The sequence below is a fragment of the Myotis yumanensis genome, unplaced genomic scaffold, assembly GCF_028538775.1.
Source record: "Myotis yumanensis isolate MYYU_CA2020_CCGP unplaced genomic scaffold, mMyoYum1.0.hap1 SCAF_1, whole genome shotgun sequence".
Lineage (NCBI taxonomy): Eukaryota > Metazoa > Chordata > Mammalia > Chiroptera > Vespertilionidae > Myotis > Myotis yumanensis.
Genome location: NW_027223752.1, coordinates 156,401,576 through 156,419,884, shown reverse-complemented (window position 1 = coordinate 156,419,884; position 18,309 = coordinate 156,401,576). Strand labels below are relative to the sequence as shown.

The window sequence follows — 18,309 nt, the reverse complement described above, 5'->3', positions numbered from 1 at the left end:
CCCTGAGCGTGACTGAGGGTGGCATCGCAACCTCCCAATCCGCCCTGCTCTGTGCATGACAGGGGGCGGCGCCCCAACTCCCCAATCAGCCCTGCTCTGAGCCCGACCAGGGGCTGCACCTAGGGATTGGGCTTGCCCTCTGCCACTCAGGAGCAGGCCTAAGCCAGCAGGTCGTTATCTCCCGAGGGGTACCAGACTGCAAGAGGGCACAGGCCGGGCTGAGGGACCCCCTCTTCCCCCCCGAGTGCACAAATTTTTGTGCACTGGGCCTCTAGTATATATATAAAGAGCCAGGATCCAAACTGACTAAAGGCTTAACCTAACGCCCAGGCTGTGCGAGCAGCAGGCTCTGGTGGGTGGGGATTTGTGGCAGCAGGGCTGGGGCCGGGGGAGGCGGGGCCAGCACTCACACTCACTCACAACTGCACACACGCATAGACACACACAGCACCCACCAGCTCTCAGCCTTTTCTCCCTTCCTTTCCCTCCCTCCCAGATCACTCTTGGAGCCTCTCTCTGAATGAGGCCTCAGGCGGGCAGAGGGTGGAGCTGTCCCCACTGGTCCCACCCCCTCCCAGCAGGGAAAGAAGAAGAGGGCGAGATGGAGACAGGGAGGCCTGGAGGACTGCTGAGAAAAACAAAGAGAGGGAGAGACTGGGAGAGACTGGGATGGAGAGATGGAAACAAAATAGCAATATTAAAATATTTCCTCTAATTAATTTCCTTTTAATGTGCACAAATTTTGTGCACCGGGCCACTAGTCATAACATAAAATGCTTGCCTTGTACAGGCTTTGAGTCTCACTGGCCTTCCATCTCCTCCAGATTGCCCCCACCCCAGTACAAGCTGCCATCTTCCATCACTTGGATTACCAAAATAATCTACTGACTAGTCTATCTGCAGCCATTCTACACACTGCCCCTCCTTAACCCAATTAAACTCCATTCAGCCTTCTGATGACAGTTCAAATATCCTTTCCTCAAGGAAGCCAACTTTTACCTCTGACAATTTCAAATCTTCTAATTATTCTTTCATAGAACCATTTACCTCTCCTTGCAGCACTCACAAGAGATGCAATTTTTATTTATTTTTGTGATTACTTGACTTTTATCTATGTTTTCTAGTATATAAATAAAAAAAGAAGAAACCACTTCTCTACATCTTTGTTTTCATAATACTTATTGAAGGTGGTGATTGATCTTTTATTCATGAAAGATCATGAATAATGTGTCTTCCACACAGATCATGTCTGTTTGTTTATCACTATTCCCTCCCCCTCCACCAGCACCTAGAACAGTGGTTCTCAACCTTCCTAATGCCGAGACCCTTTAATACAGTTCCTCATGTTGTGGTGACCCCCAACCATAAAATTATTTTCTTTTTTCTTTTTTTTTTTTTCAAGTTTCAAATATTTATTGATCAGTGTAAACCCCAACACAATACACCAACATGATTTTGTGCACTTGAAGGGGAAACATTTCCTGGTTAAGTGGAAAATTGTGCGGATGGCTTCTGGAAGACCTTCATTTTAAGCAGCTTTATAGTGAAACATTTCATTTAGAAGTCTGGACCTTCTTTCTTCAGTTTGTTGTAATCTACATTCACTGCATAGAACTTGTATTGCTCATTGGGAGCCACTTTGTTCCAGGGTTCTGGGTTATTCTTTTTGTCCCAACAGACATCGGGGTTGAACAGCGCCAGGCGTGTGACGGACAGCATCGCTCCAGTCCCCCCGGCTCCGATAAACACGAAGAGGGGGATCAAGCTGGGATGCTTCTTGGCCTGGCTGAGGATCTGGCGGAGCATGGTCCTGGCAGAGGGCAGGGGAGCAGAGAAAAACAAAAACGCAGCGCGGGCAGCAGGTACTCAGTGCGCCAAGGAGGAGCGGACGCCCAAAGTCACCCAGGACCTCCTACCTGAAGGACCCCTGGCTCGGAGGGCACCCTGCGGCGGGAGGCCCGGATGCGGCTGTCCATCACAGTGCCATAAAATTATTTTCGTTGCTACTTCATAATTGTAATTTTGCTACTGTTATGAATCATAATGTAAATATCTGATATGCAGGATGTATTTTCATTGTTACAAATTGAACATAATTAAAGCATAGTGATTAATCACAAAAACAATATGTAATTATATATGTGTTTTCCAATGGTCTTAGGCAACCCATGTGAAAGGGTCATTTGACCCCCAAAGGGGTCGCGACCCACAGGTTGAGAACCACTGACCTAGAAGCTTTCCCTATACATACCAAGGAACTCAACAAATAATAATTGAATGAATGATGGCAAACTTGATCAGACTTTTCCTTTTAAATGCCAAAGAAGTGCTGATTTCAATGAGCGCTCAAGTAACATTGCAAATAAATATATTGTCCTGATGTCTAAATACTCCCTCCTTTTTTCTTTGTTTGCAATTCTACCTTAATCTCTTCCAAAATGTGGGATGGACATAATCCTCTGGTCCTTTGAGGTGAGAAGTTTGAAGGATTCGCATTATCTTGCTTTATCATGCTTATCAGTTTATCTTTCTTCAAGTTCTCTCACCTCTGGGCTCCTCGCTTTTCTGTCTGTCATTGATATCCCCTCCTTTTCTCTTTAGGCTGGTCTCAGTGGGTTTCCAACATCTGTTTTGGTTTAGAGGGACTCTTGCCTGGAAGTAGTTCTTCGCAGGCCATTATATTAATTTCTAGTAAAAGCAAATGAATGAATATATAGAAAGAAATGACATTTCACAAGGAAGTTGCCCTGGAAGTGGGCTGTTGTTGTAAAAAAAAGGCATTTGCCTGTCATTTAGTCCCAGAAGTCTGATCATTTCTGCCCAATCAGGACTTCCCATCACATTGTCTGCTTTGCTGTTCCATCCTCTGTGGACCGTGTGGGTTACAATATGTACATTGGCACTTGTTATACTGCAAGTGCAAACAGCTGGCTCTCTTGCTGTTCATCCAGTGCCAAGATATTATTCCTCATAAGGCCTTTTAACTGCTTTTGCAGTTAGTAGCACCGGTGACTGGGAAATCAAACATTTTATCTAGTGGTTTGTTAACTCAAGGCTATTTTCCAGATGTTTTCTAGAGCAGTTCCTCTGATGCTGATTTGTGGCGGCGTTGATATTTTCTTTCTATAGCATCCTATTATTTTTGAGCAGTGAGATTTCATTTAGTTAGGGGAAATGTCTTTTCCAAACTCTTTGTTTCTGATGACACACAGTTATTTTGTGCCTGGTGTTAATCCCACGAACTACAGGACTTGGCCCGATTATAGACATGACTAGACAGTAGAAACTTTAGAAGAACCACTGCGCCAGACTTCCACGTCTATCACGGCTACCAGATACGCTCATAGATTACAGGCCCAGGGAATTTTAGGGCCAGGAGGGATTTTTTACTCAGATACCCTCTTTAGTCATAAAGCACAGCTGGAACTCATGGATGCTAAGTGATTTGTACCCTGGGCCACCCATCTAGTTGCTAGTAAGATCAGAACCAGAACCCAGGTCTCCTAGATACAGAGGAAAGGAAGCTTTTGTTCTATGTCTCTCACCTGAGGCACGCATGTGGCTTCACTTCCCCGTCAGTTGCCCAAGGATGCCTTCATTGGCAAATAAGTCTCTTGCCAACCTTTTGAAGAGGTAGGACAAGCTCCTCTGACCGTCTTCAGGAGCGAGCATGCTTTCCCTATGACCAGCCCTCCCTTCTTGCAGCCTTGCACAGAGTGACCTCACAGTGGAATGACTCCTGTGCACGGTCATTTTGCCAGGAACCATTTTTTATTTATCGACTCTCCAATCCCTTTTTTCCCTCCACAAACTCTCTCCTACCACACAAACGTGTCCAGGGCCTTTCATAGCTTTGTGATCATCTGCTTCTCCATCTACAAGTTCAGTACACTGTTAGGCTGAAAAGTGTTGGGGGTTTGACAGTGGTTTATAAATTAACCCAGGGTAGATGTTACTGACAACAGGAAATAGATATGGAAAACACCAATACCAAAAAAAAGAAGGTATTCTTTAAAAATGAAATATGACAGCATATAATCCAAACCCTCAAAACTTACCAGAAATTCTCATAAAACTGTAGGTAGGCTTACATTGTATTACACAAGTTTTAAACTCTGGATCTGGGCCGAAAACATCACCTGCTTTTTAAGTCTTCAAATAGACAGTAAAGACCAGCAAAACACTTTAAGATTTTGCTGTAATCTACACACTGTCAACTTGGCGGTAACTGGTAAAGTCATTTGTGGTCTCTTTTTGTCTGTGTTAATTAGTGATAGTTCTCTGCAGCCAGCCTTATAGGAGAGGCGGAAACACAGCTGCTGCGCTGTAAACCACGGAGTGAAGTCAGCAGCATCCAGGGAAGAACGAGAAGGCCCAGGACAGCTCCTCCACCAGGCCCGCTTGCTTTCCCCACTGGAGTCTCTCCCCTGGGCCCATTGGTGATTCATGCACTGAGGGCAGTGGACTTGGGACCCAAAGGCACAGCAGGGCAGAGAGGAGCCCAAGCTTGCTGTTGGGAATTGGACCAGATGAGTCAACAACGGGCAAAGGAGGCCTGGAACATGAGCTTCAGAGTCTGAGTTAGAACTCGAGTTCTGACTTGCGAGTCGGGTAGTGTGAGCTGTCTGTGACAGAGGTCACCACCCTTTTTTTATTTTTTCCTTTTCTTTTAAAAAAAAATTTTAAAGAACGCTTCATGAATTTGTGTGTCATCCTTGCGCAGGGGCCATGCTAATCTTTGAATCATTCCCATTTTAGTCTCTGTGCTGCTGAAGCGAGCACCTTTCAGAGGACAATTCCTGTGGATTGTAGACCCGGTAAATCACACGTGTGGGCATTATTCTCTGCACCTCCCCACTCAACCCCAAACCACTGACACTTTTACTCAGATAAAATTCCGTTAAAACAATTATCAAGTAATGACTTTATCAAGAGAACCAACACCAGGACTTTCAATTAGTAAAACTTGTGTGTGTGTGTGTGTGTGTGTGTGTGTGTGTGTGTGGTGGCACAAAACTGGGGAAAAATGAGAGTGATAATGTCATGAAAAGGCACTTTTTAGCCTGAGAGGGGGTCATTGCCAAGCCATTTATACTTCCCTCTTTTGTTACTTAGTGATTTTGGAAAAAATATAGGGGAGACCTTAGTAACACTCCTCCCGTGTCTCTCTCCCCCATTGTGTTCTGTCTCCCGCTAGTCTTGGGTCTGGATTACTGTTAATAGTGTCCCAATTTACCCTTATGCCTCCATTTATCCAACACATCCTTGTCAGAGTACTCTCCCCAGAACATCAGACTGATGGTGCTAATTGTTTAGTCATCAGTGCTCAGTCACATTTATTGAAATTTCCTCTGCCCTTAGGTCAGCATTCGACACCATCTAGAACAGTGGTTCTCAACCTTCCTAATGCCAAGACCCTTTAATACAGTTCCTCATGTTATGGTGACCCCCAACCATAAAATCATTTTCGTTGCTACTTCATAACTGTAATTTTGCTACTGTTATGAATCGTAATGTAAATATCTGATATGCAGGATGTATTTTCATTGTTACAAATTGAACATAATTAAAGCATAGTGATTAATCACAAAAACAATATGTAATTATATATGTGCTTTCCTATGGTCTTAGGTGACCCAAAGGGGTCGCGACCCATAGATTGAGAACCGCTGATCTAGAATCTCCTCTAGTTTAGGTTTCCCACTGGTCTCCCTTCATGCACATTGTCTTTTTGTTAGATGGGACTCACAGCTGCCCCAACACCCCTCAAGTGCTTCTGTCTCCAGCTGTTCCATAGCTGCTTGTCCTTGCTGTTCATCCAGTGCCAAAATATTATTCCTCATAAGACCTTTTAACAACAATGTCACAAATCTAAGTCGTTCCCATCTTCCAAGGCCCACTTTAAAAGCTGCCTTGTCCATGAAATCTTCCCCGAACACCCCCTGGAAGTGTTACCTGCCACCTCTGCTTTTCCACAGCGAGTTGTGCTTTGCTGTTCCTCCCGATACCTACCACTTTCTACCTTTTGTCATTCTTACTTGTGCACCTGAAATGAGTGCTTAAATGCTCTGGGTCAGCCAGCCTGGGTTTAATCTCAGGTTTGGTCATTAATGTGACCTTATGATTAACCTTTTTAAGTCTTGGAATCTTCCTTGTAAATAGATAACTGTAACACATAGGTTTTTCTGATGAAGGTTAAGTGAGACAATGAATGCAACACATGCAACTCTGTGCTTCACACACAGTAAATGGTCAAAAAAAAGTTATTGTGTTTATTATTTTAATTTTCTTTCTAGACTCTAACTTATTTGAGGGTTAAATCTCTCTTTGTAGCAAACATCAGCAAACGTTTTTGGTAAAAGGCCAGCCAATATGTTAGGTTTTTCAGGCAGCATATATACCTCTGTCACATATTGTGAAATAACCGAAAAAAAAAAAAAATATTGGCTTTTGTCTCCCCCTCCCCTCCCCAATCTGGTTCCTGGCACAGAGTTCCTAAAACTCTTGTAAATTCCTGGGTGATAGGAGCATCTCTTGTTCTAATGAGGCAACTCTGGGTGGGCTCCTGGATGGGGGCTGGTCACCAGGAAGACTAAGCCATGATTGGAAGCTTGGAATTTTCAGCTTCGCCCCCATCCTCCGCAGAGGGGAAAGGGGATGGAAATGGACTTAGGTAATGATGGGTCGTGCTTATGTGATAAAGCCTCCACCAAAATCTCCAAACTGTAGGGTTTGGAGAGCTCTTAGGCTGGTGAACTTATACACACCAGATGGTGATACACCCAACTTCACAGGGACAGACGCTCCTGCACTTGGGACCTCCCAGGCCTGGCCCTACGCCTCTCTTCATCTAGCTGTTCATCTATATTTTTTAATCATATCCTTTAATAAACTGGTAAATGTAGTGGAAATTTTCCTGAGTTCTGTGAGTCACTCTAACAAATTAATCAAACCTGAGGAAGGGATTGTGGAGATTTTTGATTTGTAGCCAAGTTGGATAAAGATTGTGAGTAACCTGGAGACACTGCTTGTGATTGGCATCCAGAGTGAATGGGGGGGGGGGGGGGGTCTCATGGTCTGAGCCCCTAACCCGTGGAATCTGCAGCTCTCTCTGGGCAGAGTGTTAGAATTGAGTTAAATTGTAGGACACCCAGCCATTTATCTGCAGGGAATTTTGGTTTGGAGTGTCATGAGTGTAGCAATAGTGTAAACATAAAGGGGACTCAGAGAAGGCAAGCATTGAGATTTTTCAAATACTGATTTCTTTCTTTTGTTTTGCTTAATAAGCTCTGAAAATGTTAAGATTCATCTGTAGCTTACAGGCCATGCCTAAAAAGCCACAGGCTGGCTATAGTTTGCAGACCCCTGCTAGGTAGTCCACAGTGCCCAATTCGGTGCTTCATGGATATATAAGTTAACCGAGAAGTGTTGTGTGATGAACTAAGTGAGTGAATACGCGATTGATCGCTATTGAGTGCCTCTGTTCTTTTTTACCTTTTGCTAATGACTCCAGTTTGTGCCTTTCCCTCCTGCATCATTCAAAGTCTGGAATATTTGCAGTGTGCCTGATCCTAGAACAAGCGGAATGAAGCCCCCGTAGCATGGAGCCAGTGGTGGATTGCCCCTTTCCACAGCTGTGCCTCTCTGGGTTGGGAAATCGACTCTAATCCAACCTAGCAGGGGAGCTGTACACAGTTAGTGAGGTTAAGGAATTCCAGTGAAGAAAGTGGTGAGAGTTTTAGAACAATACTAAGCACTGTATTGTTGCATTGAGAAGGGAACTATTTATGTTTCTCCATGAATGTGTAAGATCCTCTCTCCCATGCTGGTTTTAACTGAATGTCCAAAAGATCCAACCTTACTGTGGAAAAAAAATAGAATGGTGGTATTAACATAGCTTTCCCCCTTACTAACTGTATTTACAGATCCATTCCTGAGACAGTATACATTTCCCCCCCTTGTGCCTTGGTTTATCACAACAGTATCAATGTTCTCTATTAGGCATCTTTCCATAGATATACAAGAATGAAATTGAGAATGAATAACTTAACTTGAGAATTTTTTATTATTGGCAATTCAGACATTGACTCTGCTTTCCTTAAAATGTCTATTTTAGTAAATAATTAATATGGCATCTAAATTTGAAGCACAGATTATATATTTGCACTTATTCTAAATACTCCTCACTTTAAATACTCAATCATTGAAGCTGATTATCATTCTTCATATTAGGAGAACTACATAAATGCACATGTTTACTCATCAGAGTAATATTAAGAAATATAAGCATCAGCAATATCCATACAATTTCCATTCCTTAAAACAAGACAATTTCAAAAAAAACACACAAAAAAACCCCCCAACAAGACAATTTCACATTTTGTCCACTAGGTGTTGCTGCTGTACACTGAATGAGCAGAAAGAGCCTAAAAAGTAACAAGAATTCCACCCACAAATTCATTATCATAATTGTTTAAGCAATTATTATTAGAAATTAAAAAATAAGTGATACATAACTTATTTATATATGATTTTGAAGGCGCTGTCATTTGCAACTTTTGTTTCATATATGGGGAAAAAATGTCTTAGGAGAAAAGCTAAAAAAAAAAAAAAATCAATACGATTTTTTAATAAAACAACCAAAAGAAATATATAAAAAATAGAATGTTTAAGGAATGCAGAAAAAATCAGAGGTAAAGTACACACATAGACACTTGACAATGCTAACCTTTTAACAATATTTTAAAACTTCTGGTTACTATAACAATTATTAACCTGGTTATTTGATAAAATTCTGTAACAAGCTAAGTTTTGAAAGAAAGGAAAAAAACCTTAATTTTGATTCTGGTTCAAAATTCAAGTCCTATCTATAGTAATAAAAATGTAATATGTTAATTAGACTGGACGTCCTTCGGGACGTCTTTCTGGACGATATTCCGGACGGCTGAGGTAGAGGCCGCCTGGCGGTGGGGGCCGAGCCCCTTGCAGGAATTTCGTGCATTGGGCCTCTAGTTCATTATATTTACAGAAAAGGGATACTTGCCAAAATATCCAGCATGAGCTGTAAATTTTATGAAGCATGCTTTCATTTACCTTCTGGGATTGACAGTTCAGTGGTGTTGTGGGTTATGACAATACCTAAGACTAACTCAAGAAGCCTGGGAGGCAGTAAGATCTTGACTTTTATGAGTACAGTCACTACAGTGGTACAGAAAGGTAAAGTTGACACAATGTGGACTATATCTCTTTTAACAGTAGTTTTCGTTTTTTTGCAACCTGTGGGGAAAGAGCTATCCACACTGCAGACTGTGCACCTTTCCCCTCCCGGGCAGCGAAGCTCACAATGAGAGCATTACTGCTGCTCTGGTACTTCCCTCTTATGGAACAAATTTGCAAGGTCTGTGGCAGTGATTCATGGTTCAGGAAAGACACACCTCCAGAAGCAAGGATGAAGAAAGAAGGATATTATATGTTTAGTCTTTGCTATTTTTATCCTTCTGGTTTTTAGTTAAATTGTAACTTACAATCGTTTGGTTATGGTGATGTGACCCATGAATTCACCAAACAGAAGCTCCATTTGAGTCAAAGGAGCTTAAAAGAACATGAATCTCTATGTTCAAACTTAAAAGAAAATTAACCTTTATGTTCTTAGGCTTCCCTTGTAGTATGTTCTGTCATTTTATTAATGCTCAAAGTCTATCCAATAGGCCTGGACCCATATTGAATAAAAATTTAGAGCCTCTCATGAGTAGATAAATAGTGTTTTGTTGTTTTCTTAAAAAATTAACAGACAGAAAAACCATATTAGTTTTCTTTCTTGGCCCTTATTTATAATATGTACTAAAAATTACTATTGTACTTAGGAAGTATTTTTAAGATTGAAGTTGATCTTCTTGGTGTGAAAATATTTGGTCCTTCTGGCGTGTGATATGGCAGAGACCTTGTGCCATATAAAAATAATCAACGATATACTTAATTGTGCATAATTTATTTGCCACCTGTCTCTCCTACCAGACTACAAACAACCCTAGGACTGTTTTATATAAGCAGCGTCTATACAAATAGGAGCTTAAAAATTTTTTTTGTAGAACGAACTAGCAAATGAATAAAGATAAACATTGCTGAATTAAACAAATGAAATATCAGCACAAGGATAAATTCAATCTTAGTTCAAAAATAACTTGTGAGCTATGAGTCAACCAGAATATTCTTAAGACTAAGGGTAACAGTCCATCAATAGGAGAAGCACTTAAGATGCTAAGGAACTTAACCATCTTGGTTGTTTCCTAAAATTTCCAGATCCTTAATATCTCTTCTAGAATATCGTTTTCAGCACCTTGTTTCTTGTTTCTAACACTTGGATAACTGACAGCTGCATAGTACTTTCCGGTTTCATCGCTGGTCTCTAGTCACACTAGATAAGTCCTTGAAAACACCAATGATTTAATTAATGCCAGTAAGTACTGAACGCTTTCTTGTGCTTGGTCCTGTGCTATATTCTATACACCATGGTGTTTGATTCTTTTGTGCCTTTGTTAATGGCACTCTTTCTACCTTGAATTGTTTTCCCCTCCTTCTTCATTGGTGTAACCACTACTCATTCTTTAAGACTCATCTCGGGCCTCATCTAGCCCATGCAGGCTTTCCTGAGCCAAAGACTGGAATCCCCTGAGATATTACACATAACTCTGTTACAGAACTTATTTTATATTAGCACATATAAATATTATATGCTTATTATCCAAACCCCCCACTAGACTATGAGCTCCTTAAAGTAGTCAGAAGCAATCTGAAGAGAACTAGCTCTTATTTCCATGATCAAATGTACCAACCTACCCATACGTGCACCTAAATTCTCTACTTTCTAGTACAGTGGATGGACTATTATTAATTCATCAAAAGCCAGTCTATCTACTGGGGCACCTCTCTTGCACTTGATTTGTAGTTTAAGTATTTGTTGTTTGAAGCCATTAATCCATTGCCTTTTTGTTTGTAGTGTTGCTGAGAAATCCAAACCATTCTTTTAAAAAAAATTCTGCATTTTAGAAACAATTAAATATCTACAAAGAGGGAATAGTGTAATGAATTCCCACATAGCTATCCCTCTGCTTCCACAATTCAAAAGCAATCACAATGCATCTGTAGTCCACCTCTACTTCCTAACAAACTTGCAGTTATCTATATACCAGGGGCCTGGTGCACAAATTCATGCATGGGTGGGGTCCCTCAGCCAGGCTGGCCATTGGGGCCTATTGGGCCAGCTGGTGGGGGGGGAGGGGCTTCAGGCGGTTGGCTGGCTTGGGGGAGGGGCTGCGGGAGGTGGGTTGGCCACAGGAGGTTGGCTGTGGGAATGCACTGACAACCAGGGGGCAGTTCCTGTGTTATTATTTGACCCCCTGGTGGTCACTGTGCGCCATTGCAACTGAACAGACAACCGAACAGGCTGCATGGAATGACCAGGCCGGCAGGGGGATTAGTGAGGGGCAACCAAACAACCGAATAGCAGGCTGTGTGGGGTGACCAGGCCAGAAGGGGGGGGGCAGTTAGGGATGATCAGGCAGGTGGCAGGTGAGCAGTTAGGAGCCAGTTATCCTGGATTGTGAGAGGGATGTCAACTGCTGGTTTAGGCCCAATCCTGGGGATTGGGCCTAAACCAGCAGTCGGACATCCCCTGAGGGGTCCTGGATTGAAGAGGGTGCAGGCTGGGCTGAGGGGACATCCCCCCACTCCATGCATGAATTTTGTGCACTGGGCCTCCAGTTTTGAATAAAAATCCAGACATTATACTGTTCCATTTGTGAATATTCAGCATTTATCTCTAAAAGAGATAAAGGTTCATATAGCTCATCCTTTTTTTTCTTTCTTTTTTCTTTATTGATTAAGGTATTACATATGTGTCCTTATCCCCCCCCCCCCCCCCCCCCCCCCCCCACTCCCCAACCCCTCACTCATGCCCTCACCCCGCTGGTGTCTGTATCCATTGGTTATGCTTATATGCATGCATACAAATCCTTTGGTTGATGTCTCCCACTTACCCCCACCCTCCCCTACCTTCCCTCTGAGGTTAGATGATCAGATCGATGCTTCTCTGTCTTTGGATCTGTTTTTGTTTGTCAGTTTATGTTGTTCATTATATTCCACAAATGAGTGAGATCATGTGATATTTATCTTTCTCTGACTGGCTTATTTTGCTTAGCATAATGCTCTCCAGTTCCATCCATGGAAAAGAAAAAGAAGAAAAAGGAAGAAAAAGGAAAAAAGATATTTATGGAGAGAAAATGCCAGAGAACAAAGAGATAAACCAAAACATAAACACCAAATACCCAGTAAAGAGGGTGGGGGCAGAATCTGTAGAGGCCGAGCTTATATACATAAAGGAAGGTTAAAATATTGGATGAATAATGGAGGACCTCAGTTCATTATAGAGGAAGTTGAAAGAGGATGAGTGGATAAGAAGAAAGAGAAAGAGAAGAAAAAAGTAAAAAAACAAAAAACAAAAATTAAACAAAAGGATAAAATAAAAAAAATAGAATGATGAAAAAATAATACGAAAATAAATAGAAAATAAAGAAAAAAGAGATTAAAATAAAATAAAATAAAATAAAATAAAATAAAAATCGCCTAACCAGTTTGGCTCAGTGGATAGAGTGTCAGCCTGCGACTCAAGGGTCCCAGGTTCGATTCCAGTCAAGGGCATGTACCTTGGTTGCAGGCACATACCCAGTAGGAGTGTGCAGGAGGCAACTGGTCAATGTTTCTCTCTCATTGATGTTTCTAACTCTCTATCTCTCTCCCTTCTTCTCTGTAAAATTTCAATAAAATATATTAAAAAATAAAATAAATAAATAAAATAAAATAAAAATGAAAACGTGAAGTGTCGTTCCTTTCTGCTGAGTTTTAATTCCCTGTGAGGGCTGGTTTAAGATCCCATCTTCTGTACTGTCTGCCACTTCTCAGTTTCCTGTTGCTGGGACCAAAAGGCCTCTCTTTAGGCCTATTCATATTTTTTTGTATCCTTTGTATCACTCAGGGTGTAGTCTGGGTGTGGCTGTACTGGTTGCCTGGAGACTGTAGGGAGGAGCTCTCTCTTCAGGAGAAAATGGCTGCCTAGTTTTGGCATGTCAGGTATGACTCAGCGCCAGACTTGCAGCCCCCTCTCTCTGACCCTTGCCTCATCCACACATTTCTGGTAGGATACCAGAGCTTTGGAGATGGACTGGCTGGTTGCATATATGTGGGCCATGTGATCACCTTCTTCTCACTGACAGGGAGTCTATGCAGGGGAACTGCTCTTTGCACAGAAGCAGAATGGGTTCCAGAGGTTATATCGCAGTGTCCTGCTCAGTGGTCTCTTTCTCTCTCTCTTTGAATGTATGTATGTTTGTATATGTATATATATCCTATATAATAAAACCCTAATATGCAAATTGACTGAACCATGGAATGTCTGGTTGCTATGAACTGACTACCAGGGGGCAGACGCTCAATGTAGGAGCTGCCCCCTGGTGGTCAGTGCGCTCCCACAGGGGGAGCGCCACTCAGCCAGAAGCTGGGCTCACGGCTGGCGAGTGCAGCAGCGGTGGCAGGAGCCTCTGCGTCAGCACTAAGGAGCAGCGAGCCAAGTGGTAGGGAGCAGCAAGTAGGTGGGCAGTAGGAGAGAGGGGTTCTGGACTGCGAGAGGGATGTCTGCCTGCTGGCTTAGGCCCGCTCTCTGTGGGCCTAAGCCGGCAGACGTACATCCCCTGAGGGGTCCCAGACTGTGAGAGGGCACAGGCCAGGCTGAGGGACTCCCCCCCACCTCCAGTGCATGAATTTCATGCACCAGACCTCTAATATATATATATATATTTTTTTTTTCTGAGTCCATTTGAAAATCATTTGAGATCATTGTGGAATACTACTCAATAATAAAAAATAACTATTGATACAACATTAAATGAATCTCATAATAATTATGCAGAGTGAAGGAAGCCAGACAAAAAAAGAGTATATACAGCATGTTTCAGTTTACATAAAACTACAGAAAATGTAAGCCAAGTAGTAGTGACAGAAAGCAGACCTGCTGTTGTCTGGGGGATGGGATGGGAGACTGAGAGGAGCAAAAGTGGGGGACACACACACACAACTTTTGGGGGTGATGAATATGTTTATTATTTTAATTGTGGTGTTAATTCATGAGTATGCATAGATAAAATTTTACCAAACAAACTGCATTTTATTTCACTCATTATTCCCCTCCCAAATCAATATGTGGCTTTTATTGCATCTTTAACTATTGCAAATAAGTGTGACAAATCAATAGGCATCTTGTAGTTTCTATAGTTGGACAACTTGGGTCTTATTTATCAGCCTGATGAACTGTTATTTTTTCAGAAACATAGATACCATCCAAAATTTTTCTGATATTCTTGTTTGTAACTGTTGTGGCTTGCTGAATCAAAGCAGCTGAATTTGATACAAGTTCAATGTCATTTCTTTCAAGAATCAACTCATCTTTTTGGGCTTGAGATACTGAAAACAACACCTGTTTTAATTTGAATTCTGCGGATGTATTTTTCGCTCAAGAAATTTCTGATTTCAACAAAAGAACCATTCTGTTGAGTAACAATGTTGACAGGAAAGTGAGCATACACAGACCTCACCTTGTGAAAAGCCCAGTGTAACACCCTTGATCATGTTCTGTGCATGACTGCAGACAGTGTGAACCATGGCCAGTTCCTTTCTATTCCCCACCATTTGTCAACCCAAAACCTCTTCTTTTTCTTTCCAAGGAAACTGAGTTCTACATTGATGTGGTTGGAGTCCCTCCACAGGGTGCCTCTGGGGCCCTTCACAGTAACTGTGCATCCCTTCAGAGTGATGTCCACCTTTTCTGGGATGTCCATAGCCCAATTGCTGACAATGGTCTTCATCCTCGCAGTAGATGCAGCAAAGAGCCAAACTGTATTTTTAAAATATGATAGTTTATTGCATGTCAATTGTACTCCAATAAAACTGTTAAAAACTTTCCAAGTAATACTTTTTAAGTATAAGCAGTTTATTGTACATCAATTATATCTCAATAACACTGTTAAAAGAGAGATGAATGAAAAGTGAAAAAATACTTTTAAATAATAAGCAAAGGTCTTATTCCCTTAATAGAAAAGCTTCCTCAAGTCAATAAGGAAAAGACCAAAAACACAACTGAAAAGTGAGTAATGAGTATGAGCAATTCATAAAATATATCCTAATAAATAAAAGCCAGGGACCATCACGACCGAAACAACCGGACTGACAATCAAACAGCAGGCTGCGTGGTGAGACCAGGCCGGCAGGGGGGTTAGTGAGGGATGACCAAACGACTGAACAGCAGGCTGCATGGGGATTAGGCCTAAACCGGCAGTCGGATGACCCCCGAGGGGTCCCGGATTGGAGAGGGTGCAGGCTAGGCTGAGGAGGCCTCCCCATTCCCATGCACGATTTTCATGCACTGGGCCTCTAGTATGTATATAATTGCCTCTTAAATCTAAGAAAAGATACTCAACATTACTCATAAAAAGAAACATTCAAATTAAAGCACCACTAATACTATTTTCCACTCTTTAATGGGCAAATGACTCCACATTTCATAAAACACTATATTGGCATGAGTTTGGGGAAATAGGTAGTTTCCCCCATAGATTGCAAATGTATGGACTGGTGCAACAGCTAGGAAAGATACTTTGACAATATGCATGTGATTGCTATATCCTTTTACATAGCTATTCTACTTCTTGGAAGTTTTTCCTACAGACATACTTATGTAAGTGCAAAATGACCTATGTTCAATGTTATTCATTGAAGTTTTATTTGTAGTAGTTAAATACTAGCAACAATCTAAATGCCTTTCTTTAGGAGATTGGTGAAATTGGTAAAACAGAATGAGAAAGTTCCTTATAAGCAGGAATGAAATAAATTAATCTAAAATAAAAAAAGCAAGGTGCAGAGCAGTATGTATCAAATACTAACCTATGGATTAAAATAAATCTACAAATGCTTCTAGCTGGTTTGGCTCAGTGAATAGAGCGTCGGCCTGCAGACTGAAAGGTCCCAGGTTCAATTCCGGTCAAGGGCACATGCCCTGGTTGCCAGCACGATCCCCAGTAGGGGGTGTGCAGGAGGCAGCAGATCAACGATTCCCTCTCATCATTGATGTTTCTCTCTCTCTCCCCTCTCCCTTCCTCTCTGAAATCAATAAAAATATATTTAAAAAAATTAAAACAAAGCCTCTTCAGAGGCATGTTCACTACTCAGAAGTGAAGAAGAACCTAAAGACATGAGTGAGGCAGAGGAGAGGTGGTTGATGGTCTCCAAATCCTTGGCTATGGGATATTTCACTCATCCAGGTGCACTCAGCTTTGGCTGCTGGAGTGGTTTGTAGCGTGTGCCTGGACTGGGGCCTCTGTGTATGCTTTGGGATGATCCCAAAAGCTCAGTCAGAGAGACAGAGAATGGAGCTGAAGCAATCAACTTAGGAGAGTGGGGGATACAAAAAGATTCTTGTAGTTGACTTAAAAAGATTGGAAAGGCACCCAGTCGGTGTAGCTCAGTGGTTGAATGTCGACCTATATAAATCAGGAGATCATGGTTTGATTCCTGGCCAGGGCACATGCCCGGGTTTCGGGCTAGATCCCCAGTAGGAGGAGTGTAGAAGGCAGCTGATCAATGATTTTCTCTCATCGTTGATGTTTCTATCTCTCTCTCCTTCTTCCTTCCTCTCTGAAATGAATTTTTAAATATACATATACATATACATATACATATACACATACACATACACATACATATTATGATGGGAAAGGGAAAGTGGCTGCCCAGGGTTCTCATGTTGCTGTCTCTGCCTACAAGCAAATTTAAAGTAGAAACCCTGAATTGCTCAAACAATAGGAATAATGTGGCCAGCTCAATGTGGTGGTCAAATGAAGAAACTCTGAGTTAATGACCCATGGGAAAATGCTGGGACTGGCTGTACATTTAATCCAAGATGCTCCAGGTACTCAGATTGCACCAGGCTCTCAAACTCTCCTAGGGATTGGGACCAGCTATCTAATCAGCAAAGTCACCGGCCACCTAAAACTTTACTAGGTGGAGTTTTGTATGATGATGGTCCTACCACCACAAATGTTTGAAACCATTAAATTTTAATGACAATGACTGAGGTCCCCACTCCCTTCAAAAAAGCCTTCTGATTATTGATACGAACGAACCCCTCTGGGACTGCTGAAGTCTTAGCTCATAAGCGAATCGCTTTGCTTTACTGTTCTCCCCCCACTCCTCCTCCCCTCTCCTCATTCCCCCCCGCATTTAAAAAAGAAGTTTATTTTAAATGCAACATTTTTGGGAGTTTTGCAATAGAAAAAATATCCCATATTTTCAGGTTACATAGTTCATAATATTTCTAGATATTGAAGTTCTCATTAGTTTTTAAATTTATCTTTATTGTTGAAAATATTACATATGCCCTCTTCTTTTCCCCCATTGACCCCTTCCACCCCATTCTCGCTCCCTCCACCCAGTTCTCATTATTTCTTCACATCTTTCTGAAGGTAGGAGCTGGGTAAAAAAGGTCTAAATGTTTTTGTATATGTTGGAAGCAGATTGCCAAACTGCTCCTTGAAAGATTAACCATTTTACATTTTCAGGTATTGGAAGTGCCCCTTTTCTTGAACTCTCATTGGCACTTGTGCTATCATTTTTACAATTCCAATTTGATGGGCTAAACTCACATCTCATTTTATTTGCATGTTCTAAATTGTAATGCATGTGAACATTTTTCAAAGTTATGTTGGTCACTTGAGTTCTTTTTAAAACAATATGTATTGATTGATTTTAGACAGAGAGAGGAAGGGTTTGTTTTTCCATTTATTTATGCATTCATTTGTTGCTTTTTTTTTGGTTAATCCTCGCCTGAGCATATTTTTTTCATTGACTTTTAGGGGGAATGGAAAGGAGAGAGAGAGGGAGAAGAAGAAGGAAAGGGAGAGGGAGAGGGAGAAGGAGAGGGAGAGAAAAAGAGAAAGATCAATGTGAGAGAGAAATATGGATCAGTTGCCACTTTCTGATGTATGAGATGATGCTCCAACCAACCAAGCCACACTGGCCAGGGCTGATTGCATTTTTATGATACACTAGAGGCCCGGTGCATGAGATTTGTGCTGGGGAGGGAGGTGAATCTTTCAGCCTGGCCTGAGCCCTCTTGCAGTCCTGGAACCCTCGGGGATGTCCAACTGATGGTAAGCCGTCAGTTGGACATCCTTAGTGCTGCTGCAGACGAGGCAGAGGCTCCCGCCA

The 18,309-nt window shown here is 41.8% G+C and overlaps 1 non-coding gene and 2 pseudogenes across 1 annotated transcript; 1 reads left to right on the top strand and 2 right to left on the bottom strand.

Annotated features, from left to right (window-relative positions):
* Positions 1 to 1,370: 1,370 nt before the first annotated feature.
* On the bottom strand, positions 1,371 to 1,894 carry LOC139006126 (cytochrome c oxidase subunit NDUFA4 pseudogene; annotated as a pseudogene).
* A 2,780-nt stretch (positions 1,895 to 4,674) lies between these two features.
* LOC139000171 (U6 spliceosomal RNA) lies at positions 4,675 to 4,782 on the bottom strand. Its single transcript, XR_011469543.1, has one exon. It is a non-coding gene; the product is annotated as a U6 spliceosomal RNA (small nuclear RNA).
* An 11,539-nt stretch (positions 4,783 to 16,321) lies between these two features.
* LOC139006116 (peptidyl-tRNA hydrolase 2, mitochondrial-like) lies at positions 16,322 to 17,103 on the top strand (annotated as a pseudogene).
* The last annotated feature ends 1,206 nt before the right edge of the window (positions 17,104 to 18,309 follow it).